This window comes from Ambystoma mexicanum, chromosome 5p (assembly GCF_040938575.1).
Source record: "Ambystoma mexicanum isolate Mex_15411 chromosome 5p, UKY_AmexF1_1, whole genome shotgun sequence".
Taxonomy (NCBI): Eukaryota; Metazoa; Chordata; class Amphibia; order Caudata; family Ambystomatidae; genus Ambystoma; species Ambystoma mexicanum.
The window spans coordinates 847,344,379-847,372,100 of record NC_090930.1 but is presented as its reverse complement, the minus strand read 5'-3'; positions in this window follow the sequence as shown (position 1 = coordinate 847,372,100).

Genomic DNA, 27,722 nt, shown 5'->3' with positions numbered 1-27,722 from the left:
CAGGTGACTTTCAGGTGATCCAGTGCCTGTTCGACAGATCAGCCAATCGTCCAGGTAGGGGTAGATGTGAATCCCCCCTCTCCTGAGGTCCGCTGCCACCACTCGGGGCAGAGGTCAATCCGAATGGCAGGACTCGAAACTGATAGTGTGAGTCACCAACTACGAACCTCAGGTATTTTCTGTGCTTGAGATTAATCGGCACATGAAAATAAGCATCCTGGAGGTCCAATGACACCAACCAATCCTGAAGTTGAAGGGCCTGAAGGATCTGAGAAAGGATAACCATCTTGAACTTGTCCTTCCTGAGAAACTTGTTCAAGTTTCTTAAATCCAGGATGGGTCTCAGTCCTCCGTCCTTTTTGGGGATAAGAAAATACGGGGAGTACCATCCCTTGTTTCTCTCCGCTGCAGGTACTGGCTCTATAGCACCTTTCTCCAGCAGGGTTAGAACTTCCTGCTGTAGGAGTAGGTCTGAAAACTTCAAAAGGGTATCTCCCAGGTGGATTGCTTTGAGGTTGCGTTAGAAAAGGAAGGCAGTAACCTTGGGCTATTATTTCTAGAGCCCAAACATCTGAAGTAATAGCTCGCCATTCTTGCAGATGCTGTGACAGCCTACTTACTAAAGGTGTCTTGTGATACAAGTCCTCAAAGTGGATTTGTGGCAGTTGCTGCAGCCGCTGATGGCAGAGATGCTGTAGCTGGAGCTGGCTTTGCACGTTTTCCTCGTCCACCGCGAGTGGCCTTTCTCTGGCCCCTTTGACTGGCCATTCCCCTCGCCTTTCCATATGAGGAGTAGTAATGATAGGATCGTCCCCTCTAAGATTGACCTGGTGCACGAAAAGTCTGAGGTTGCCTAATGGCAGCTCCCAAAGACTTGGCAGCTGTCTTTGAGGTCTGCAACCTCTCAAGGCTCTCGTCAGCTTTGCTGCCAAAAAGGTGAGACCCTTCAAAGGACATGTTCAGGAGATGGTTCTGCATGTCTGGTGTGAAGTCAGACTTCCGTAACCACGCAAATCTGCGCATTACTGTGCTAGTGCCCATGGACCTGCTCACACTATCTACAGTGTCCAATCCAGATTCAAGGGATTCCTGCATAGCCTCCTTTCCATCTCTAACGATGGCTAGGAATCCTTCCCTTTCATCCCCTTCTGGTATGTGCTCCACCGCCATCGCAATGCACTCCCACAGAGTGTACAAAAACTTTGCCAAAGCACATGTGGAGTTGGCTGATTTTAACACCATACTCCCAGCTGAAAACACCTTCCGTGCCCAGCCATCCACACGCTTATCGTCCCTGTCCGGAGGGATAGAAGGGTACGCCAGTTTGTTAGAAGCTGTGGCTGCCCTTATGACCAATCTCTCAGGAGTGGGATGTTTAGACAGATAGCCGGGGTCACTACTAGCAGGGTGGTATTTTGAAGTAAGGGATTTATTCACTGGTGGTATAGAATCCGGAGTCTCCCAATTTTTGGCCACCCTATTTTGCAAGGCTACGTGAAAAGGTAGTATTGGTTCTTCAGTAGGACCATGATCCAATATGTCTGTTAAATCATCTTGGATGAATTGGGCTGGAGGTCTGGCCCATCCTAAATAATCTATTACCTTTGTCATTAGCTGACGGTATGATGGACTGGCATGTTCTCCTGGTTCTGGCCTACCAAAGTCGTTTTCAGGAGATGTATCAATACCACTTGCATTGTGTAGTGATTCAACCAAATCCCTCATCCTGCTTTCTTCTGAAATCAGGCATTCTGGGACATTTGGGGTTCCATATTCCAGCCCAAAAGGTACATTCTCCTCATCAGACTTCTCCTGTTCCTCAAAAATTGAGGTCAGAGACTTGAACTCCTTCCTAGGAAGAGGTTTGAAAACCTTTTCTGGGAGAGGTGGAGGAGGACTATTAATGGGTCCGGAAGGCATTACAGGTCTTGTAGCCTTCTCTTTCCCTTTTTCTGGCTGATTTTGCCGAACTGGAGGTTTCGGTGCCGAAGGCTTCGGGGTCGACATCAACAAAGGCATTGATGGCGTCCACGTAATACCCGTCTTCGACGGCGCCGGCTTCAAGGGCGTCGAGGCGCTCTTCGAAGACTTGCCCTTTCAGGTGTGTTTGGTCTCGGACGGCGTCGGTGATCTCAAACGGTCGACTCTACTCTAGCAGCTTTTCTCGCTTGGCGTCCTAGAAGGTTCTCTATCCTTCCTCTTTCGATCACCCAGGCTCGAGGGTGCGTGAGTGACGGAGTGATGACGCTCCCGGCCGGCTTCCGAGGAAGGCGCGGACCAAGGCTTTGCTTTCTCAAACACCTCCATCATTTTGACCCTGAATGCTTCCCATTCTTCGGATGATGAATGTTTAGTGGGACATTTCATCCTTTTTGGGGATTCGTCCGAGAACGAGGTGGAGGGGGACCTGTGGCGTTGTTTCTTCAATTTTTTCGTCGAAGACAACGAGCAATGGCAATCGCTTCGGGACCTGGACCAATGCCTTTCGCGTCGAGGAGATTTCTCCTCACGGGACCTCGACTCGACACTAGAGGATTTACTGTCAGATTTGCGACCTACCTGTAGTTTTCCCCTCCTCTCTCGCAAGGCCTTCCCCGTCATCGCCTGACACTTCGTACAAGCCTCCATGTCGTGGCCTTCTCCGAGGCACCACAAAACACTCTCGGTGCGGGTCTGTGATCGTCATTTTTGAACTGCCTGACTTGCACTTTTTGAAACCCGATCTCGGGGTCGTGGTCCGCGTCGATGACGAGGACATATTCGTACTATTTGCTATTCTCACAGAACTCGAGGCGCGTCGAATCTCCAAAGCAACATATACTGCAGAAAAACTGAACTGAGGCCAACGGGCACCGCGCGTGCTACCTATACACCTGCTAATGTCACCCTCGACGGAGGCCTTCGAGGGACCATCGACTCAACGACATCGATGCATGGCGCCCTCTGCAGAATGTTTTTTCAGAAGCAGCTAAAGCAGGATGGAATACATCTAAGATGAGGAATACTTTGGAGGACACAATCCACTCAAATGAAACATTAGAATGGCCCCTCAAGGACTATTCTATACAAGGCTGTTGGTCATATTGGAATACCCTACAAGCCCTCCAGCCCCTAATCATGGAGAAACAAGACAATCACCAGCAGAAGCACACCTTTGAAATGAACTCAGCTTCAAAGAAACTGAAAATCACTACAACATCGGAACCGGATCAGACCAGAGAAAGCGCCTCAAAAGGGGAAGATTATGGACCTTTCATCTGAAATAAAGGCGTTCCTGATACAACTCAAGGCTAGAATTGGTAAGCTCACTACAATAATGGATGCAATTACATGTAAAGTAGATCTTCTTAAAAGGTCACTAGACCAGAAAAGTGCAAGACTGGATGAAATAGAGAATAGGATATAGGACTGGAAGGCACAATGGCAGCAGCATCCTGGGCAACCAACAAAGTAGATGGTATACTGAATTGTGTGAAAGACGCTCCTGCAGAAATAACATCTGCATCACTCAAATATGCGAGTCACACTTCCATGGCCCTGTGGGACTTTTTTCCACCTCTGTTTAAAGAGCACACAGGATTCCCTTTACCAACCTTGTTCAAGGAGACCCTCCACTACCCATCATAGTAAGAGTTTTGAATTAACATGCTCAAGACACCGCCTGGAAGTAGGCTAAGGAAAACGGTGAACTGCACTACAAAGGTTGCATGCAAGTGTTTCCCTGCTTTGACAAGTCAAACTAAACTTTGAGGAAGTAATTTACCAGGAGTAAAGCTTATGCTTCGAGAAAATAAAATAAAATACCCAATGTTATTTCTGCCCACACATGATGAAAAGGTGATTTGTTTTTACATCAGAAGCAGCGAGTGAGAAACTATGGCCCAAGGAAGCACCTGGGTCTTCCAGAAACGTGGATGATGGCAATATTTGAACATGCATGCCAAGTGATTGGTTCCCATGCGACTGAATGTTTGGAAACAAATTCATTTGACACAGGCACACAAAATATTAACCCAGCACTTTCTATATAGAAAAAGGAACACTTTCAAATACATATGGATTGGTTAAGATCAACAAACTCGACTATCACCTATCGAGGGAACTAGCTTCACTTTCAAATGCTTATGGTCTTAAAAGGTTTGTGATTTAACAGGCATTGAGTATATTTCTGAGCCTTGGACATTAGAATTTCCTTACAAATGTATCTATACAGATAAGAAAAAAGGCAGGTCCAGCTTAGCTGGATCATCAACTCCTTGTGTGATCTGCTTAGGTTTTGGAATGTGGACTTTGGGGGTTGGGGGGGACACACAGGTAAGTTGGGGTTGCATGTGCTAGGGGATGGGCAGGGTTTCCCTGTTTAAAATGTTGATATTCTTGTCTGCTAGCAGAGAAGGAACAAGTTACTTACCTGTAACTGTTGTTCTCCAGCATGGGTCTGGCATGGATTCACATGCTCATGAATATTCCCCGTCGTCAGGCTGGGAATCCTCGGTAAAGAAAAAACCAGTATCAGTTTCGTTTCTGATCTGTCTTTCGTAGTAATAACCAATCACTGGTCTCTGCGTCATACTGACCACAGCCAATGACTGCCCTCTACCTAAGCACCGCCTCTGGCAGCCATCTTCAGATTTGGAAGCACGTGAAGTGGCAGTATGACCAAGTGAAGAGCCGCAGAGGGGTAGGCGGGAGGGTTCGCATGTGAATCCATGCCAGACCCATGCTGGAGAACAACAGTTACAGGTAAGTAACTTGTTCCTTCTCCAGCATGGGGTCTGGCATGGATTCACATGCTCATGAATAAAGAATACATAGCAGTACACACATGCACAACCACGGGAGGTGGCAAAGGCTCAACATTAAGCATCACATCAACTCAACATTAAGCATCTTACCTCCTCACCAGGCTCACCTCAGGCGAACAGGTTGCGCAGCACTGCTTGGCCGACCCTGGACTCCTCCCTGGAATCCCGGTCGACGCAGTAGAATTTCGTGAAGGTGTGCGTCGACCTCCACGTAGCAGCCCTGCATATGTCCAGCAGGGGCACACCAGATAGGAACGCCGTGGTAGCTGCGATCGCTCTGGTGGAATGGGCTCTCGGACGGCCAGGCAGCGGTCGGTTTGCCAACCGGTGACAGTACATGATACAGCCGGAGAGCCATCTGGAGATGGAAGCCTTCGAGAGAGCCTTCCCCTGATTGACAGGTCCAAAGTTCACAAAGAGTTGTGACGTCTTCCGAAAACCTTTCGTGCGGTCCACGTAGAACTTCAGCGCTCTAGCTACATCCAGCGAGTGCAAAGTCCTCTCAGCCGGCGACGAAGGCGACGGGAAGAACACAGGTAACACCAAGGGTTCGTTGAGATGAAAGTCCGACGGTACCTTGGGCATGAAGGAGGGGTGCGTCCTGAGCACTACCCTCGTGTCGTGGAAAGTCAAGTACGGGGCCTTGCAGGAAAGGGCCTGGATCTCTCCCACTCGTCGTGCGGAGGTGATGGCCACGAGAAAAGCTGTTTTCCACGATAGAAACTTCAACGGGGCCGAGTGCAGAGGTTCGAACGGAGGTCCCATGAGTTTGGTCAGCACCACGTTGAGCTCCCACGCCGGGGCCAGAGCCTTCACCGGCGGGAACGATCTGAACAGTCCCTTCATGAACTCTTTCACCAGACGATGAGACCACAAGGACGTCCGGCCCGTGGTTCTGGTGTATCGGGAGATCGCAGCAAGATGAATCTTGATGGACGCGTGTGCCAGACCAGCTTTGGCCAGCGTCAGCAGGTACGGCAGCACTTGGGGAGCCGTAATCCGTAGAGGGTTAATCTTCTGTGCGTGGCACCAGACAGAGAACCTCTTCCATTTGTGTCCGTAGCATTTAAGAGTCGAGGACGCCCTGGCCTTTGCAAGAACCTCTCTGCAATCGGCCGGTATGTCGTATCCTCCAAACTCTAGCGCTGCAGGAGCCAGGCCTGCAAGTTCAGCGACTTCGGGTCGTGGTGGAGGATGGCGCCTCCTTCCCTGGAGAGTAGATCCGCGTCCGCCGGCAGCTTGATTGGCGGGGACGCCGACAAGTCCAGAAGGTCCGGGAACCATATCTGCCTCGGCCACGCAGGTGCGACGAGGATCATCCTGCACCGTGACCTCTTGAGCTGGTTGACGAGCCGGATTAGCAGAGGCAAGGGAGGGAACGCGTAGAGGAACAGGCCCTCCCAGGGGAACGAGAAAGCATCGCCCATGCTCCTCGTCTGGGGAAACCTGCTGGCGAACCTCCGGCACTTGGTGTTCGTCGCCGTCGCGAACAGGTCGATCTGGGGTGTGCCCCACCGTCGGAAGAGGCGATCCACCAGATCCTGCCGTAGTTCCCACTCGTGGCACGAGCGCAGCTCCCTGCTGAGTGAGTCGGCGATGGTGTTTTTTATCCCTGCCAGATGAAACGGCACCAGAAGAATCCCTTGGGCGACGGCCCAATGCCACAGGTCCTGCGCCTCCTTGGACAGCGCTGGGGACCTGGTTCCGCCCTGTTTCCTGATGTAAAACATGGTGGTGGTGTTGTCGGTGAAGATCCTCACCACCTTGCCCTTGAGGGACGGAAGGAAGGACCTGAGGGCCCAAAACACTGCACGGAGCTCCAGGACGTTGATATGCAGGGACTTCTCCGTCGGGAGCCAGAGTCCCCTTGCGTGCAGACTTTCGGTGTGCGCTCCCCACCCTTCTAGGGAGGCATCCGTGGTCACAGTCACCTGGTGGGCTGGGGTCTGGAAGTCCATGCCCGCCGTCAGATGCGCGCGGGTGCCCCACCACCGTATCGCTCGTCGGAAACTCTCGTCGAGCTTGATCCTTTCCTCGAAGCTGCCCGTCGTCTGGATCCAGCGCGCATCCAGGAACTCTTGCAACGGGCGCATCCGGAGCCTGCACATGGGAATGAGGTAGATGCAGGAAGACATCATCCCGGGGAGGGACTTGATGGACCTCACCTTGGCCGCGTCGGCCACCAACATCCGTTGCACCTTGCCCAAGATGGTCCTGGTCCTCTCCTCCGACGGGGAGGCCAGAAGGGACACCGTGTCGAGCCTCGCTCCCAGAAACAGTGCGACTTGCGCGGGCACCAGGTGGGATTTGGCGTAGTTCACGGAGAATCCCAGGTCCGTGAGGAGTTGGACGGTCCTTGCCGTGTGGACCACGGCGAGCTCCCTCGTCTTGGCGCGGATGAGCCAGTCGTCCAGGTAGGGGTAGACGTGAATCCCCTCGCGGCGCAGCTGCGCCGCCACCGGTGCGAGGCACTTGGTGAAAACCCTTGGTGCCGACCGCAGTCCGAAGGGAAGGGCTTTGAACTGGTAATGACGCCCTTGGACCACGAATCTGAGGAATTTTCGGTGCCCCTTTAGGATGGGAATGTGGAAGTAGGCATCCTCCAAATCCAACGACGATAGGAAGTCTCCTTCCTCCAGCTGACCCAGGACGTGCTGGAGGGTGACCATCCGGAACTTCTGCGCCTTGATGAACTTGTTCAGGCGTCGCAGGTCCAGGATGGGGCGCCATCCTCCCGTCTTCTTCTTCACGAGGAAGTAACGCGAGTAGACTCCGGAGCCCCGAAGCCTCTTTGGGACGAGTTCGATGGCGCCCTTTCTGAGCATCGCCTTTACCTCCAGGAGAAGTTGAGGGACGTGAAGTTCTTTCCTGGCCACGGGGGGGACGCGCGGGCACCTTCTTTGAAACTCGAGCGCGTGGCCCCGGGCCAGGGCGTCCAGCACCCAACGGTCGGTGGAGATGGACTCCCACACGCTGACGAAGCCCGCCAGCCGGCCTCCCACCGGGGTGCTTCGGTGGGGGCCCGACCCCACGGCCGGTTCAATCCTGCTTGGACGCGGCCTTGCCGCCTTGGCCTCCTTGGCGACGACGGCGGGGTCCGCCAGACTTGCCTCGTCCTCTGTAGGCCTCTTGCGACGACGAGCGGGCCGCTTGACGGTAGGAAGCGAAACCGCCGCCGGAACCTTTGGAGGCGCCCTTGCCTCCGCCGCTCCGAAAGGGCGTCCGCCGTTGCTGCAGTACTCCAAGGGCCCGGGCCGTCTCAGTATCCGCCTTGATGGCCTGAAGGGAATCGTCCACTGTCTTCCCAAACAGGTTGTTCCCGTCGAAGGGCATGTCCAGGACCCTGGTCTGGACGTCCTGCCGAAAGTCCGTAGCCTTGAGCCATCCGCGACGTCGAAGGCAAACGCCGTTGCCCATCTGGCGGAACCCAGTGTCGGCGATGTCCGTCGCCACGGTGATGGCGTGGTCCGAGGCCACCTCACCTTCCTGCAGGATCTCAAGGGCCTCCGCCCTCTTGTCGTCCGGCAGAAAATCCAGCAGGGGAGCTATCTTGTACCAGAGTTCCCTGTCGTAGCGGGCCACGATAGCCAAGGCGTTGGCCGCTTTAATCGTCGTCACCGCCGACGAGATGACTCTGCGCCCCATGGCATCCAATTTCTTTCCCTCGCCGTCCGGCGGGGAAGTCGACGTGGAGGCCGCACCCCCCCCCCCGCTTTCTTCCTGGCTGCCGCGGAGACGACGGAGTCCGGGGTAGGCTGCGCCCGGAGGCATAGGGGGGCCGAGTCCGGGACCCGGTACTTTTTCTCGTACCGGTCTCTTTTCGCTGGCGTCGTGGAAGGGTTCTTGAGGAGGGAAAGGCCCTCATCCCAAATGTCGTCCAACAGAGGCACTGCGAGGACCGTCTTCCTCTTGGTCTCGCGCCGTTGGTAAAGGAAGCCTTCCTTTTTCTTCTCCTCAGGGCAGAGTTGGAAAAGCTCGGATGCCCTGGCGATCATTGAGTGGAACGATCCAATCTCGTCGGGCGGAGAAGCCCTGGTGGGAGGCGACGACGGAAAATCCTCGTCGTATGCCTCGTCGTCCGTACCCGTCGCTGCCGTGTCAGTCCCCGTATCATCCCCTCGGGTGGACGGGGAGGAGGGCTGGACGGGGCGCGACGGTTGAAAAGGAGGCGGTGGATGGATCCTTCTTTTCTTGGTAGGGGGAACACCAGAAGGTCCCGGTTCTGGATCCCCCGACGGGAGAGGTTCCTCCGTCGGTAACGGTAGTCTCGTCCTTATCTCGGAGCATAAGGACTGTATAGCCAACAAAATGGCCGCTGAGTTGTCTTGCGGCGCTGGCAGAGGGGAATCCGACGGGCGAGCAGGGGCCCCGTCGGTATCCTCGACGATGTCGTCGTCGTCACCTGCGTCGGGGCCCATTCCGACGGGCTGGTCTTGTTCCACGCCTAGGCCGTGGCTTAAGACCTCGATCAGTTCCTCTTCTGAGGTTGAGGCCGAATCTACGACGACGCCCTGCCCCCCCTTCTTCCCCACGGAGGGTTTCACGGGGGTCCTATCGATGGGCACGAAAGAAGACTCCCTCCGAGGAGGCAGGGAGATTCTGGGCCCCGAGGCCGCCACCACTGGTGCAGCCTCCACAGGCTGGGCCAGGGCCGCCGCGACCGTTTCGATAGAGGGCTTGGTCGAATGGATCAAGGCCTTCACCACCTTAGGTGCGCTCACCGCCTTATCCTTGAGGGAGGGGGCACTGCCACGCTCCTCCTCTGCCTTAGAGCTCGACCGGGGTCTCTCCAGGAGCTTCGCCGGGTGCTCGGCCTTCCTCTTACCCGACCCAGAGCGTTGGCTCGTGGTTGATGGTGCCGGGGAGGGTGCGCCCTGCCTGGCGCCCGTAGAGCCCGACCGTTCGGCGCTCCCGGTGCCAGCGGACTCGCGGTGCTTGGCCTTATGTTGGGCCCCCGTCGCCGGGGCGCCCTCAAAGGTCTTAGAAGACCGCTCAGATTTCTTCTTCTTCTCGCCAGACGGGCTCTTACCCTCCAGCCAGCTGGCGAGACGTTGATGGCGGTCCTTCATGGTCCGTTCCGACATGTTGCCGCAAAACGCACAGTCCTTCTCCACGTGCGTCTTGTCCCCATGAAGGCAGTAAAGGCAGAAAGAGTGTTCGTCCTCCTTGAAGACGTTCTGTAGCTGGCATCCAGGGCAGGCCCTGAACAGCTTTCCGGGCGTCGAGCTTCCCTTCTCCTGGGCCATCTCCGAGACCGGGCCTGAGAAGCTTCTGGAGTCCTCCGAAGTGTAGCTCGACGAAATCTTCACCCTTGAGGGGCACAGATGAATCCGACACGGGTCCCCGTTGATCGGATGTAGGATCGGTGGAGCTTGAGGCTCTTTTGACCGAAAGAAGCGCGAAAAAATAGCACTAACGCTCGAGAGCAATAGCACGAGGATCCCAACACATGAACGTGCGGTAAAAATCTGAAGATGGCTGCCAGAGGCGGTGCTTAGGTAGAGGGCAGTCATTGGCTGTGGTCAGTATGACGCAGAGACCAGTGATTGGTTATTACTACGAAAGACAGATCAGAAACGAAACTGATACTGGTTTTTTCTTTACCGAGGATTCCCAGCCTGACGACGGGGAATATTCATGAGCATGTGAATCCATGCCAGACCCCATGCTGGAGAAGTGATAAAACGAATCAACTGGATATGTGCAATGAAAGAATTTCTGGGCATTATACTAGTTGTTCAAATTGAAGATGACAAACAATCTGAGTAGAGGGATCAGGTTGGGTTGACTGCATGGAAGCAAGTCGCGATACTAATAGACACAAACATTGTATGATCATACAACTATTGGTAACGTGCATGGAAATGTGTGATGAAAAAACAAAATACTGTGTTCAAGATGGGCACCTGGAATGTTGGAATGACTACCCGGCCAAAGCAAGACAAACAGTATTATACCTGCAAAATAAATAAGATAAAGGCGGATTGACTGCAGGAAACACATTTAACAATGGTAACAGAATCGAAATTTGCTTGGATGTGGGGATGTCACAAACATTAGTCTTCCAGCTACTCATATGCACGTGGGGTTGTTATACAACTACTACATCGCTATAGTCATCTACCTATATTGATTATGTGTTGCAGCCCACAAGTAGATGCCTCAGAATATCACAAATGCGGGATGGACAAACTTTCATAGCTGGAAAACAGTAAGAAAATATGAGGAGGGGTTTTAAAACAGTTATTGACAAGTGGATGGAAAGATAAGCTACATGTCCATGCCCAGAATCTAAATCATCAGACAAAATAACGCAAATATGTGAAATATATGAATTAGCCGACATACAGCGATTATGAGATCTCAGTAGCATAGATTATACCTTTTATACCTTTGTACACAGGACCTTATTGCTATCACGTACTGATCTCATCCTGCTATCCAACCCAGCAGCACAACTGACTTAAATGTTGTGGCATATTCCTGTGTACACTCTGATACCACTCTCCCCGTGCACATAATAACTGAAATTCCATTGAATAAACATATTCTAAGGCGATGTAGATTTGAATCTGATGCATTAACATATGCTGTGCTTGAAGCTGACCGTAGGGAGGAAATACTGACATGTTTCATAAATAACTAGCAAAAAAGCACCCATTCTCCCAACAGGTTCTCTGAACAGACATGACAACACTCTCATCAATTGTTGAAAATCAATTATCCTGTAGCTCGTTGTTCGGATTCACTTATCGCTTGATGTGCTTTGCACTCTGAAGTAAACTGCACTGAGAATGGGTGTGTGTGGCTGTCTAACATACCCCAGATGAGACATTGGGGGGAGGCGAGAGTTGGTGTGCCGCTGCATACTGGGACCTAATGTTCTCTCCCCTCCACATGTTGGCTCATCGTGGCGGGGTACAGTTCATTGTGTTGCATTGCGGTGCAAATGTCCAGGAAACCGTGCTTTCTAGGGTTGAGAACTGTTCCTTCTACGTCCACATGGATGTTTCGTCAAATTCAGGCAACCGGCTCATGCGTGAAGGTGCTGAAATCCAGGGAAAGGTTTGGGGTGTCCAAATGGCATGTAGTCAGTAATGTCAGGAGGGTCCTAACAGGTAACCATACAAAATTTGGTGTAGATTGGTGAAACAGTGTTGAGTTGTATAAGGGACAACGCTTTGCCACAACCCACAAACACATTTTGAATTTTGCTGAAATTCTGGGAAAGGGGTGGGGTGTACAAATGTCATGTAACCAGTAATGTACGGAGGGTCCTAATAGGCAACTATGCAAAGTTTGGTGCAGATTGGTGCAACTATGTGGAATTGTATAAGGAACAATGCTTTGCCACAAATCCCGCCATAAACACATTTTCACTTTTATATGTATAGATACAGAATCATTGAAATCATATACTCTTCTTTCTGAAACACTTAAATGCTATATATGAGGATTATGTATCTTTAAGGAGAAAGGCATCTTACGCATGATTAGAACTGATTTGTATACATTTGAACGTTAGGTTCAGGTGCTAGAGAAGTCATATTATCAAGAGGGAGACATGGCTATACTTGCAGAGATACAAATGTAGGGAAACTGCTTCGAGGGAAACCAAATATTTAGGAAGACAACACACAGTATGACAATATGGGGCAGGGCAAAAATCGGGATGAGCTGTTGGCATGACTAGTAAATAAGGGAAAAAGACAAGAGTATATTGATGCCATTAAGGATGAAGCAGACACACTTAAATATCGGAAATCTGAAATCTCGGATATATTTATAAACTTCTATAAGGAACAGAGCTGTACACTCCTAGGAAAGAAAAAACCTTAACACAAATATATCAATACTTGGAGAATATTTGTATTGGATGAATCATGCTGAACAGGTAATTCCTAATTGAGATATAAATATATAGAAGATCACTGATGCTATTAAAAGCTTAGCCAGATCAAAAGCAGTGTGGTCAGACGACCTTACCACAGAAGTTTATATAGCCTATGCAAGTATTTTAGCTCCACATCTCTTAAGAGTATAGCAGAAAGCCATTGAAAAAGGAGCTTTGACCCAACTATGAGAAGCCACTATAACCCTTTTACTTAAGCTTGAAAGGGAACCAGATGGATGGACCTCATATCGGCTTATCTGCTTTATTAATCTTGACAAAATATATGGCAGGATACGGGCAAATTGACGTCACCCATTTATGAATAATTGTGTGATCAGTGACCAATCTGGGATCTTTGATATGATATAAGACATTTATAACGCACATATACACAAGTGTTTCAAGGCACGACATGGCAAGGGAGGGGAAACAATGGGAGGACAAACACAACTATCTTACTAGGCCAAATGACATTCAGATCACGCAAGTGCACTGGGAGAGGGTTTATGTCATATGTATAACGGCACTTTGATAGCTATCGGCTGCTCATGCGTGATCTTCTGAGAAAATGGCATTTGAGTCTCTGATTTGTTGGGTTCGGTTTTAGTAACTACCTCCGTTATTGCATTAATTTTATCTGTCACCAGAGAGTCGCACGTGTATATTATCTCTGTACCATCGCATGTTTCGGTTGGTTTCACATAAGGTACGCAACCGTTGCTACATTTATTTTGCGTATTCCGCACCAAGCTGTCAGATGTCAGATTTTTTCGAAGACAGGTCTTTAAAGAAAGCTGTTACCTGTGATTGAATCATGTTTTCAATGCTAGGCTGTAGCCCGTCTTCCTTCATGTTTACTTTTTCTTCCACTTTATATTTTTGAATGGGAGATTGCAACAGAGACTTTTTTTTTTTTTTACTAGGAGATTTAGTCGTTATTAACGTATCACTTCTCTGGCATTTTGTAGGTTTAATTTGTAATGCAAACTTGCTTTCATCATCTAATTCATTCAAGTTCAGATTTTGATCAGTCAGCTCTGAAGATGTTTTAGTAGGTGATAAATTTATTCCATTCTCAATTTCAAGTTCAGAGGCTAAATCATTTATCTTTTTTGCAGTGTTAGCACAATGGCCTTTGTTTTTATGTCTTCTTTTTAATGCTTTTAAATGATTTCTTTTAGCACGTCGCGATATAAAATAAATCTTATCTTGAGCATTGAGGGTGTCATGCCCACCTTCTTTAAGGTTTCCATTAGTAATCAGCTCAACTAATTCCGAAGGCGCACCGGGAAGTACAGCGAAGTGCTGTTTGCTCTGAGGAAGCTCTGCCCTGCTGGAACTGTGCCTCGACTTCGCCGAGACTGCCGTGGGAATTCTGCTCGACGATACGCCTGGAGGACGTCTTTCTGCGGGACACTCCCTGCCTGACTCGGAAGTAGGAAACCGAGGTGACTTTGGGCTGATCTATAGCATGCACGCTGTATTGTAGGCATAGTGGTCGGCAGTCCATGGACTTGAAGGGCTAATTCGTGTTTGGACATGTACACGTAAATGCACACGTAAAGGTACACGTGTACACGTAAATGTAGTTCAGTAGTCCTACGTATTGATTGACTGCCTTGACTCTCTACGTGGTGGGGGCCTCGTATTGGATAACACTGCAGCTAATAGTCCCTCACCGATCCTTATTATCTCATTTTTTGTAGGGTGTTACGAGTGCACTTAGCCCCTCCCCTTCAGCTTCGTGACGTGGCTGGCACGTCTTTAAAATCTGTGGCGCCAGCGCACCTGCGCGCGCACCGGGAAGTACAGCGAAGTGCTGTTTGCTGTTCGCTGCGAGCGCACGGGCGTTTGGAGCCTCCCTTCTTTGGGGAGAGGGGGGTGGTGAGTGTAATTACCCTTAGGGGTCCGGCTTTAATACAATTTATGAAATTTGTGTTGAGACCTATTAAGTTGTCTATTTCACCCTCATAGGGAGATTGAATCCTGTCTTTAGAACCGCCCATAAATTACCGTTATTTGAACTCTAGGTGGCATTCCAAGGGAAATTATGGATTCTATTTTGAGAAATGGGAAAAAGCGGACGGAATGCCCTTCAAAAACGATCCCCATGTTAGAATCTTCAGAAAATCTAAAAAAAAAAAAAAAACCAAAAAAAAAATGAGGTGTCTAGCCCCATTTCCTTGTTGCATGGGAAGACATCACTCTTGTCGATGTCTATGCATTCGGATGTTTTGAGGGATACTCTGGATACGAATCGGCCACCAGAAATGTATTTGGAGAGTTTAGCCAATATAGAAGTCTGTTCCATAAAAACAGCAAATGAAAACATTACGAACGATCCTTTTGCGGCTGCGGAGCAAACTAGTGAAGTGCAAAAAATAATTGTGGATATACATGCAAATAAATACCTGCCTATTTCGGATATATCAATGCTGGCACCGGTGATTATGTCCGATCTTGACAAAAGAGCCAGACTTTCCTTAGGCCCCTCAACACCGGTCTCCATTAATGGCCCTTGGCGAGAACACGTACACTTTCATAAACCCAATGAGCTGCTGGCGGGATTAAATAATTCCGGCAAGAAACACACGATAAATCTAGCCAGTCAAACGCCTATAACCAGCTCACCTCTCAAGAACCTCGCAGACACTAGTAACATGCAGGAAGGCTTAGGAGAACAGAAACCGGTCAATACGTCTATCCCCATATTTAACTTCTCAAACGTCCCTGAAGCGACCTTATTCAATGATATAAACGAAGAAGAAGGTTTAGAGCAAAAACTTAATGACCTACCTATTTTCACGAGAATCCTAAATCTACTCGATCGTGGACACGAACATTCACATCTCTTATTACAAGAGATGAAAAATGAGCTTGCAAGTAACAAGGCCCAACTTTCAAAAATTGAAGGCTATATGCTAGCACAAGATTCTTGTCATGTATATCACTCCGATTGTCACATCCGAGCAGCCGCTTTGGTAAAAAATGAGATGTCTAATTCCACTCATTTTCTTGAGAAAAAAAATGCTGCTTCACAGACTTCAGACGAACAATTTTTTGCCAACGGAATCCCGATAACCTTTGCTCAAATCCTTCAACACAAAGAGATCAATGAAAATCAAAAAGGCAATTTCTCACCTATTAATAACATGAATTACTTGGAAATTGCTAAGCTCCAGCATGACAGACTCTGTCAAATCGAATCAATTTTGATGCAGCCCAAAACAAACGAAGAGCCTGAGAAAACGCTTGCGGAACATGAAGATACTGCACTAAATGCAAGCCTACCTGTCAAGTCACCTGACAGTCCTTCGGAATTGGTTGAGCTGATTACTAATGGAAACCTTAAAGAAGGTGGGCATGACACCCTCAATGCTCAAGATAAGATTTATTTTATATCGCGACGTGCTAAAAGAAATCATTTAAAAGCATTAAAAAGAAGACATAAAAACAAAGGCCATTGTGCTAACACTGCAAAAAAGATAAATGATTTAGCCTCTGAACTTGAAATTGAGAATGGAATAAATTTATCACCTACTAAAACATCTTCAGAGCTGACTGATCAAAATCTGAACTTGAATGAATTAGATGATGAAAGCAAGTTTGCATTACAAATTAAACCTACAAAATGCCAGAGAAGTGATACGTTAATAACGACTAAATCTCCTAGTAAAAAAAAAAAAAGTCTCTGTTGCAATCTCCCATTCAAAAATATAAAGTGGAAGAAAAAGTAAACATGAAGGAAGACAGGCTACAGTCTAGCATTGAAAACATGATTCAATCACAGGTAACAGCTTTCTTTAAAGACCTGTCTTCGAAAAAATCTGACAGCTTGGTGCGGAATACGCAAAATAAATGTAGCAACGGTTGCGTACCTTATGTGAAACCAACCGAAACATGCGATGGTACAGAGATAATATACACGTGCGACTCTCTGGTGACAGATAAAATTAATGCAATAACGGAGGTAGTTACTAAAACCGAACCCAACAAATCAGAGACTCAAATGCCATTTTCTCAGAAGATCACGCTTGAGCAGCCGATAGCTATCATAGGCACCTCAACGCTAGAAGAATCGATACATGCATCGCAAAAACCAAGTACTACAAATATCCAAACGGAAGTACGGACTGTGCCGTCTAGCCATCAATGGGGGGAAGGTGAAGCCACTAAAAAAAAAGGAAACGCTGAGACTGAAAATAAAGTTCAGGATACAGTTAGTGAAGATAAAGACTCCCAGATTATGCTGCAATTTCATAAGATACCCCCAGAAATGAAAACTATCGTGGGGTGGAAAAGTGACCCTCAGATTAACGGTACGGCACGAATTAATCGCTCATTTCTCATGAACGCACTTTATAAAATTCCATCTTTAAGAAATTTAGGGTCTAACGATATAGAGTGGATTCGCTTACCCGCGTCAAACAACAACAGAATGTTATCTTTTATGATTTCACCCATTATTGCAAAACTGATATGGGAACATCGAAGTGATCTCCGGTCTCTGGGACTTGAAATGATGGGGTTCGACCACATAAAGACAGCCATGGAGTTTATGGAGTTCATACACCCCCCGCTGATGGTGGGCTCTCAGCTTAATACTTCGAACTTGGGCGATAAGAAATCACACAACAACATGATAGAACATTTGTCAGCTCTTACGAACGCCCTTAACAGTCTAAAAATGGTTGGAACCTTTGGTGAAAACAGTTGTTAATGTAACTCCACCTACAAATACATTATAAAATAATGACTTAGTTATCATGTCATGGAATTGTTGTGGCATTGGTAGTCTTCTAAAATGGAAAGATAAGCTTCAATTAGAACATGCTCCAAATATTCTGCTTGTTCAGGAAACGATGGCGCTTACAACCATTGAAATTGAGGGATTTGCGGTATGTTTTCACCAAGCAAAGAAAGGTGGTGAAGGAAGACCCTCAGGGGGGCTAATGATTTTGATTGATACCACGTTAAAATTCACTATCAATAATATATATCACAATGATTTGTTTATTATGTGCGACATTTGCTTTGATGTGAACTTACATGGTCATCTACTCTTGATTTCTCTTTACTGGAATCCATCACAACTTTCCATAGAACAAGCCTCTGAGCTTTTCGGTGAGACTCTCACCATTGTGCTAGCTAAAGCACCTAATGCGGAAATATTTATCGGAGGTGACTTCAATGCATTATGTACTGATGATAACTATAATAGGAACGTCAGTTCCCCCTATCTGCAAGCCTCACTTAATAAAGGAGACAAGTGGATTAGGCTTCTTGAAGATTGGAACATATTTCTTGTTTTAACTTCTGCACTGCATTGTCAATTTACATGGAAACGAGGAAATAGTCAATCATGGATCGATCACATGTTTGCATCCAAAGAGCTTTCAGGCAGATTAGCGCCAGTTAAATCTTTGAAAATTGTGTTTGGGGATCATGCTGTGATTTCTTCTGCTATAGTTAACTACTTTGCACGCTGCGTACCCTTGACTCACTTAGGTCTTATTCAATGTGATAGACCTACGTTGTCTATCAACTGGTCTCGGTCTACATGTCGGAGGTTTACGGCTCTGATAAACAGAGACCTTTGGAAAACCCATACTGTTAACAATATTGATAATGCAATAATCTCAAATTGAAACGGTAAGACAATAGCGGCGCACCTTGCAAAGTTGTCTACGGACGATTCCTCGAAGGAAAGGAGAGTAGAAGGGAGTGATTTGTATTGTCATGTCACTGCTGAACTAAAAATAAAGAAAACTCGTGAGCTACGTAAAATAACGAATTCCAGGCTCACCATGACTCAGAGTGAATATCGCTTTGAGAAAAAAAAAATATTGTGGCATTACAAAAAGAACCTTAAAGAGTTACGTATGCTAAAAAAAATTCAACAAAATCAACGAATGGTTAACCTATTATGTAACAGGAAAAACAAAGATATTTGGAAAACGATAAGATCTTTTGAAAAAGAGACTCCTCGAGGTTTCGAATCTTGCATAGACAGCACAGCATGGTACTCGTTTTTTCTTAAAAAATTTGCTTTACCTGTTGAATTTATGGAGTATGATGATGCACCTGCGTCGCAATTAATTCCTGATAGTTGTCCTTGGAACAAGAACAACATTTGTGCTGCAATTTATAGGCTAAAAAGCTCCAAATGTCCTGGGCCGGATGGCCTTCCACCTTGCCAAATTAAAGACGACCCACTGTTCTGGGCTAATATATTTTATGGCACCTATCAGGAGATATTTCGAGCCAAGGCAATTCCAAGCTCATGGCTTACGACTATCATTATTCCGATACACAAAAAGGGTAGCATCTCAGATCCCAATAACTTCAGACCAGTAGCAATCATTGATGTAGCGGCTAAAATCTTTGCTGCATTAATCCTTGAAGAGCTTGAAAGTTTTGTTGCTATAAATAGTATTCTGAGTCCCTCGCAAGTTGGTTTCCGTAAAGGGATGGGAACACCGCTTAACGCGTGTATTTTGGCTCATATTATTGCCCATGCTACTAGTCCTAACAACACGCCTGTATTTGTGGCATCAATAGACTTAAAAGCAGCGTTTGATTGTGTAATACAAGGAAAGTTATGGGAAAAACTTCATAGAGCTAAGATACCACAATATCTCATTATATTGATAGAAATGCTGCATTATCAAACACATTTTAAAGTAAGATTAGATCGGTTGGGTTCCCTTACAGAGAAAATACCTTCACGAATAGGGGTTAAACAAGGCTGTAACCTTGCAGCAATGTTATTCAATCTTTATCTTGCCGGAATCGACGAAATTTGGGACAAGGAGAAATCATTTCCGATTCGCATCGGAGCGCTTACCATATCATGGTTGGCATATGCAGACGATATTCTGCTTTTTGACCGCTCACAGGCTGGATTGCAACATAAATTAGAAAACTTTTTGAGCTACTGCAGATCTAATAATTTGAGGGTAAATCCCCAAAAATCCAATATAATAGTATTTGCGAATAGAAAAAAAATCTGTCATTTTTCATGGAGATTTGATGATGACTTGATTAAGACAGTTATGGAACTTCCTTATCTTGGCCTCATTTTGACAAAGAATATGTCGTTTCGAAAAATCAAGGAAATACTTACTATAAAGGCGACTACTCTAAAATATCAAATGAAAGTGCTCCGAAATAAGATCTGCAAATTCTCATTAATTCCTCTCTTAGAATTTCATCTAAAAAAAGTAGAGGCAATATTACTCTACGGAGTGGAATTATATCTTAGTGACTTGGGCCCACTTTTTGACCAATTACAGGGGCAGATGTGGAAATACACTCTAGATCTGCCCCCATCCATGCCTAACGTGATTGTTATACATGAATTAGGCCTGAACTCTCTATCCGCTAAATACAACTGGAGATTACTAGTGAATTTTGCGAAAATGTTATACCCGCCAACAAATTCACTATACTTAGATCTTCATACTATGATGTTGAATAGGAATCCTCCCTCCATAGTTCAATATAAAAAACGTATGATAGGAATTATGGAAAGGATTAATTTAACAGGTGATGATTTAGAGCTCTTTCAGGAAAAGATTAAAAAAAAACTGTATCAAACTGATTGGGCGGATATTTGCACAAAAATAGCTAATTACTCCTCTTTTTTAGAATACAACAAATTCGTGCATAAACAAACACCTCGCATGACGTATCTAAATCTATGCCCTTGTCCCAAGGTGCGGCAAACTTTTATGTTGTTTAGGTTCGACTTGCTACACACACGGGTTAGACAAAAGCATTGGTTCAAGAAAGATGTAGCTGATATATGTGTAATCTGTCGCTTTTGCAAGCAGACGCCCGAATCCCTTAAACATCTCTTTTTGTATTGCACTTACTTCGAAAAGGCACGCTGTAGAATGATAGAATCATTTGTGGAGGCAAATACTATTGAATCGAGGGAATGGATCTGGACTAGTAGTATGTGGGGGGCGACAAATGCCTCGATAATCCGAACTACACGCTTAGTAAAGACCATTGAGTTAGAGCTGCTGATGGGTAATTAGTTTCATACTTGATGGACAATTACTGTTGATGAAGTGTTTATACGTCTGGACCAGGATGTTTTAGCTTCGATATAACGGCCCAAGCTATTTAGGGGGCGACAAACGGCAAGACCGTGGATCTTGTCTCTGATGATTTTTGTACTTATATCTTTATGTTGACTGTCATGGAGTTATAAATGTAACATGCACTTGTAGCTGTTCTTTTTACCTTATATAATATATGAATTTATATGTAAGTTCTTTTTATACTCAGAAATGTATTTAGTCATGATTTGTAAAGGTCTTGATGTTTCTTTTTTTTACATCTCGACTTAAAACAAATAAAACTTTAAAAAAAAAATACAAAAAAATAACGGCACTTTTTTTGATAATTTAATCAAACCTGATTTGTCTGCAATATCAGTAATTCTTGATGGTGAAAAGGCATTTGTTTCAATAGAATGGACGTTTTAATTTGCTGTATTGCATAAACTGGGTCTTGGATCACACTTACTCTCAATGGTAACTATTTTACATATTTCCCCCACAGCCACGATAACTATAATTGATCAATTGTCCCATAACCTTCAACTGCTTTTTGCTTTGCCCGTTGAGCCCCTTGCAACTCTTTTAAGAGATCCATCTATACATTGATGTATACAGCTATGTTCTGTGACGTATCTAAGGAATTAATCCATTCTCTCCTTAGGGGGAGCCATTGCCTGTGAAGATAGGGAGGTGAGCCCGCTAAGCAAGACCCTCCCTAGTGGTATGGGGAATGGGACCTCACTGAGAGTGACTCCCCTTTAGGGGACAAGGACTCCCATTCCTTTAAGGAATTCCCAATGAGGAATACTCTATCTGCATATATGAGTGGAAAAGACTGCTGTTACTGTTGCTTCGTATTCCAACCCTATTGACATTACTCCAATTTGGTTGGCTTGAGGAAATGCTGGAATTCTCTTGAACTCAGCAGCTAATGAAAAACAACATGCCCATTTGAAGTACGGCAGCAAGAATAAAGAGACCTTGAATGGAGGAAGAATCCTACGCAGGGGCAGGAAAAGGAGAACGCCAGAGACGCCATCCCACTGGAGCACACCCGAAGGCAGATAAGGTACCAGGGTTGCCCAGGGTGGAGGGAAGCGAGTGGAATTAAACAAAAAGAGAGGACTAAGTGATCCAGGGTACCAAAAGGGCCCTAAAGATACAAGAGACATTGTTACCAGAAGGGAACCAGAATGATTCAATCATTTTGTACACACTTCCCAGAAAGGACAGGCATATGATATCTAAGCAATGTAAAATATGCATCTGATGAGTGCATCTTGTAATGTGTTTTCTCCAACTGCTTTACTGACGTTTTCCAAGGTGAGACTGAACCTGAGGCCAATTAAGGACATGGCTATGAAACTGTGGTCTGAGAGATCCTAAACCTGTCAGGACTAGGGTTCCCCAAAAGCATTGTATTCACTGTGCAAGTAACCTCTCACAGTTAGCTGTATCGCTTCCACTGGTTGGTGTAAGTCTAAAGTGTATATGTAAAACTTTAGCCTACTGTACTTCAGAGACCCCCTGAGGGGAACATATGTACTCAATGAAATGCAGAGTCCACAATTCCTGCAGGAGTAAAATGGACACAGATGTTGCCATTTACTGTCTGCCTACTTTTGAAGAAAAGGTGCTCCCACGAAAGATCTGGCCGGATACTTAAATGGCTTAGGAGTGCAAGCACAGAAGGATATACATGGAAGTTTAAATGCGATGATCCCCAATGATTGAGGTGCTGCCAGAGTTTGAAAGGATGCACCTTCCTGATTGGAAGCCTGGTGTTTTCTCAGTGCCCAAATTTCCGAATTAACCAGAGTCTGCATCCTTGTTTGTCAGACAACTAAAGCAGGGATTGAGTCTTGATGAGAAGACTCCAAACTGCAGAGGACCATGTGGAAGCTCTGCCTGAATGTTTTATGCTAAAACAGAACTAACGGCAATGCTCTGCCAGTGGGGCAACACACAAACAGATCTCCTACCACTTGACCCAGCAGACAAAGTCTGGTTGCAGGCCTCAATGATCCCCTGCTCCCAATGAAAGCTTTACTGCTCTGATCCCTGTGCAGGCAAGATACAAAGAGGAGTGATCAACATAAATCTGCAGTACCTATTCAGATGGAGACCGAAGCTTGTCAGTACAAAAGTAGAGAACAATGTAAAAATAAGCATTGGCGCTGCCAAAATCCATGCTCCTTCCTGAACTGCAGCCACTAGAATCAGACTGCACTTTCAGTAACCAGAATCTGTGCCATTCCCCAGCATCAGTTCATCTTTGCTCTCATCAAACACGTTCTGCAATAACTTTTCTTCAGACCAACTTGCCTGCAGATCATCTGAATCACCACCAAAACCATTGCCGAAGCATGCAAGAGCAAGCGTGTTCATCTAAAACTGCAAGGAACCAAAGCATGAAAGCAGCCAGGTCCATCCGAGGACTCTGGACCACAAGATTCCCTTGCATTCAGATCCCTGCAGGGAAGCATCCTGATATCACCGAACCCTGGCTGTATCGCTGACATTAGGCCTATACTAAAACATTGTCAGAAGCAGAGGTCTGTATGGTGAACAGAAGCCAGTCCATTTTAGATACTGATTTCCAGTTGAGTGAATGTCCCAAAGCACCTCTGGGTTCAGTCAACCAAACCTGGGACCAAAGGTCCTGTTTGATATTAAAGATTGCCTGTGAACATAATGGGTAGGGTAACCCTCAACTGTTAAAAATGCAAATGCCCTTTTAAAAAAATAACACTATCAAGACTGCACTTATATGCAACGCAGGTGCTTATAGAGCAATATACACTACACTGTAATGAGTCTGTTATTATGAGTACCATTGTGAAGAAGGGTGTTTTAAAAGAAACCCCTCTTCACAAAACACAAAGCCTCAAAGTACGGTGGGTGACCAGACATCCCAGTTTCTGGTGGAACAGTCCTGGGCTTCACAAAATGCCACACCAACTTCTGAAAAACAGTAAAATAACCCCGATTTAAGGGCAACTTTGAAACAAGGTCCTTATCAGAGTGATTCTCTAATAAAGGCTGAATGTAAGTTATGTTGCAACTGCATGTACGCTCGGTCAGGAAGAGACAGTGCAAACATGAGCCTTTCTTATTGAATCAGAAGGCTAGCTAGTTAGTTAAAACAAAATTAAACAAGGGGAAAAATTATTGAAAGAGGGTGTAAAAAGGTGATGGGATGAGTAGACTGGAGGAATTTGTGATGCAGAGAGGAACAAATAAAAGAGGGAATAAAATGAAGGATGAATGTGAAAATAGGAAAGCATGGAAGCATTAGATATGCACTTTTTGACCTGGTAGTGTTCCATCAGAATTTGTCATCTTCACGGCACACTAGTAGATCAAAGATCTCCCGGATAAAGAGTCCCATGTTCCTGAAATGGTCACAATAACATAGAAATTACCCTGAAAGAGGCTAAATATGTCCCGAATCGATTTAAACGGATAACAACTGTAATATACTAATTAGCTTGTGGATTCAGTAATTCTTGTCTCTTGTATATATTTTTGTGTTCAGCCCCTGATGTCCTTCATTATTGCCTATAGTATTAACTGCAAAATGTAACCAGTTTCTCGTTTGGTAATTCTGGTCACCATGCCTGAAAGCCATGTCTTCTTTCTCCAAGTATTGCAAACATTGTAGGCTGCGGAAGAGCAATCTCTATGAGGAATTTGAGGTAACGGTGTGGCCCAGGAGGTGGCAACCTTCAGCGAGTCAACAAATGTTGAACTTGATCATCAAACGTGTCTGAAGAATCACCCTTCAAGTGGGGCTGTGATGGTTCCAGTGTCAATGACGATCTTGGGTGCGTGGAAAGCCCATCTAAGGATTATGTTAGTCAGGATATGTGGCATCCTGCTCCGGATGGCACCTTGCTTGTGAGTAAGAAGTGGAAAAAATAAATACATTTACATCTGAGTGTCCCGTGTCTGCAACGCAACAACACTTGTTAAAGAAAGGCAGAAAGGGCGCAAGAAAGTGATAGGTCCCAGTGCTATGGTATGTACCTGGGCTCATGAAAGGTCCGACTAAGAATAGTATTAGTGAAGGAAAATGGCTATATGCTCGTTAGTGGCTCATACTTGGAGGACACAGGTTGTAGAATAAAGTTAAAACTTGGTCTCATGCATGAGCCGGATGCTAGAGCTTGCCGAGAGTAACCAGGAGGGCAAGGACAGACCGGGGCAACAGAAAGGCGGGTCTAGTTGTTAGTTTAGAAAATACCCTACAATAGCATAGATGATATATTATGTTGGCTGAAAACCAACCGCATCACATGTCTAGCATCGTCAGTACAGAATCGTCAGCATGACCATAGCGCATCCATTTTGTAACAACAGAATTCGCCATTTTGCAATTTTGCTTTTTCTTGCTTTTCTGTTCTAATGCTGTGCTAAAAGTGAATTCTATTTTCGTTCTGCTCATGCACAGAGCAAGGCCACAAGTTACATGCCGAAGAGACTAGCCCAGACAGCCTTGACAGCAACACACTGTTTTCCCTCCCTCATAAGTCCTTGGTAGTAAGCAGAAAGGCATTTAATCACCAAGCAGGTGCCAGCTAGTCTCGCTGGAGCGGCAGAAACTGTAGAAATAGACAGTTAATGGCTTGAATCATGTTCTCTTTCACGGCCCCCTTTTCTGGGCCCCTTTAGATCGAGCCGACCTCCAGTTCACAAATAGAAACCAAGAGATAGTAAGGTTTGGAATGTGTCCCTCCTACGAACACAGCTTGCTTGCAGAACAAAAGCACTATGTTCTTGGTAACAAAGAATAGTGTCTGCACCTTCGCAGATTGCAACTGTTGCTGGATACATGTCTTTAAAGGTGTCAAATTCGTTATAATTGTTAATCACCGAACCCTTGCTAAAAGAAGATACATTATCGGCGGACGGTTTTGGACGTGTCACTACTGATAGTATGATGGTCTTTTTGTATATATGTAACTGATGTAAAAATGTTTGCTCTCTTGCGTCCCACAAGGTCTGTGTAACACACGTTGCGGGACGTAAGATCCGGTCGGCCGACTGAGACTATTTGCTTTGCAATAAACCCTAGATTTTGGGAATTGAACCTCGTGTCTGCGGTATCAGTTCGTGTGTGGTGATTGTGCCTAGTTTCCATGCACGGGGTCCCCCAGGGGCCCGTCAAAAAATGGCGCCCAATTAGGGGCCCTCCTCCATTGCTCCATTGTGTACGTTGTAATTTGAACAAGGCGGGAAAAAAAACGAATCGAGCACAAGGCCGTCGAGCTGGGATCGAGAGGTGTTCGGGGCGCCCCTGTGAAAGTGATGAGACTCCTTTGCAGATCTGTACACAACTGATCCCTGATCGACGTGTACAGAGAGCAAGAAGGCGAGGGTCCCGAAACGAGGCAGTTTGAGCCAGATACGCAGACACGACGATCCTTGGTTGCGTTAGTATACAGACAAATTGCGTCTTCTTGAGAGACAAATTGATTGATCAGGTGAGTCGTGCACCGATTCTAATAGTCCTGAGTTGCTCTTGCAAGATCAAATGCCCAGGGTAAGGTACGAATAAGATCAAACATGCCTGGGAAATTATGGTAAAAACGGAAATGAACCGCAATTCGCGCTTCTCCTGATAAATACTATGTATTAATGTTGTTCAATTTGAATAAATATATATATAGAAAGCGATCAAAAGTCCATGTATTGATGAGATTTATTGACACTGTGTATCAGCCGACCGTGTAGGAGTAGGCATATACAGTACTGACCATAGCAGCGCAGCTGAACTCCACAATCTATAGTTTTGGGATGGGTAGAGCGCACACATCGGGCCTTTTGCCTACTCATACTTTTCTAGTATGCCTGGGAAATTGTCTTTCTGTTTAGTGGGATTTTTCCACTGCAGTAGACAATCTTTGGAAACTGGCCAGGCTGCGCCACCCGTAGGGTCACCAGCGTATGAGATGTATGTGAATTATGGAATAGGGGCAATAATGTTTTGTGAAATTTGGCATAGGCAAACCAGACCCGTAGAAAATTTGCAATGGCCTAAAAATGGGAGTTATGTGATGGTGCGTATAGATCATTTGGAATCAATATTGCTGCGCAAGAAAGCACGCCCTGCGCCATTTGACGTCTTTAGAGACTGGAGGAAGGAAGCTATCCTCCGCTTGAGAAGCAGAGAGAAACATGCGCGTAGGCACAAAACTAAAGCAGATAGAGCGCTAGAACAGGAAGAAAAAGAATGGGATGAGCAAATTAGAAAGGCAGACAGAAGTGGGAATAAATGAAATATATCCTCAACAAGAATTGCATGCATCAGATGAATTAATCAATAAGATTTTAAAAGTAAGACTGACATAATTGCACCAGTGTTCATCGTTCAGCTTCAGCCCCAGCCTATCCCCGCTACTCAGCCTCCATTACAGCTTAAGCTACCACTCTCCCTCCCAGTTGTTCCATCAGCACCAGCCCCTCCTATACATGTGATCCCACTTCCCCCTCCGCCTACCGAGCTTGAATCCACAGTAGAGAAGACAGTATGGGACGAGTGGGGCCTGCACAAAGCGTGTATGCTAGAATAACCCGTAGTGCTGTCAGCAAGGAGAGGAGGAAGGAGTTGAAGGAACAAGCAGAAATATATATTGAAGGAAATGATGAGGTCTCGATGCTTGGATTGATGTACGATTATAGGAAGCTCAGTGAAAAACAGGTATTGTTGGAATGTATGGGGGAATATCTTATGGAAAGATGGAAGCAATTAATTGGTATGGTGCCGCCGCTGAAGTTGTGGGACTTGAATGCCTTTGCGCGTACAAGAGAAAGTGATTCAGAGATGAAGGAGCATGTGGACAGGCTTTTTGAGTTTAAGAATGAACTTGATGAATTGTATTCAGAAATGTTTTCCGTGCCTGGGTTTCAGAACAAAGAGGTAAGAAGAGGGAGACAAGAGGCGGTACC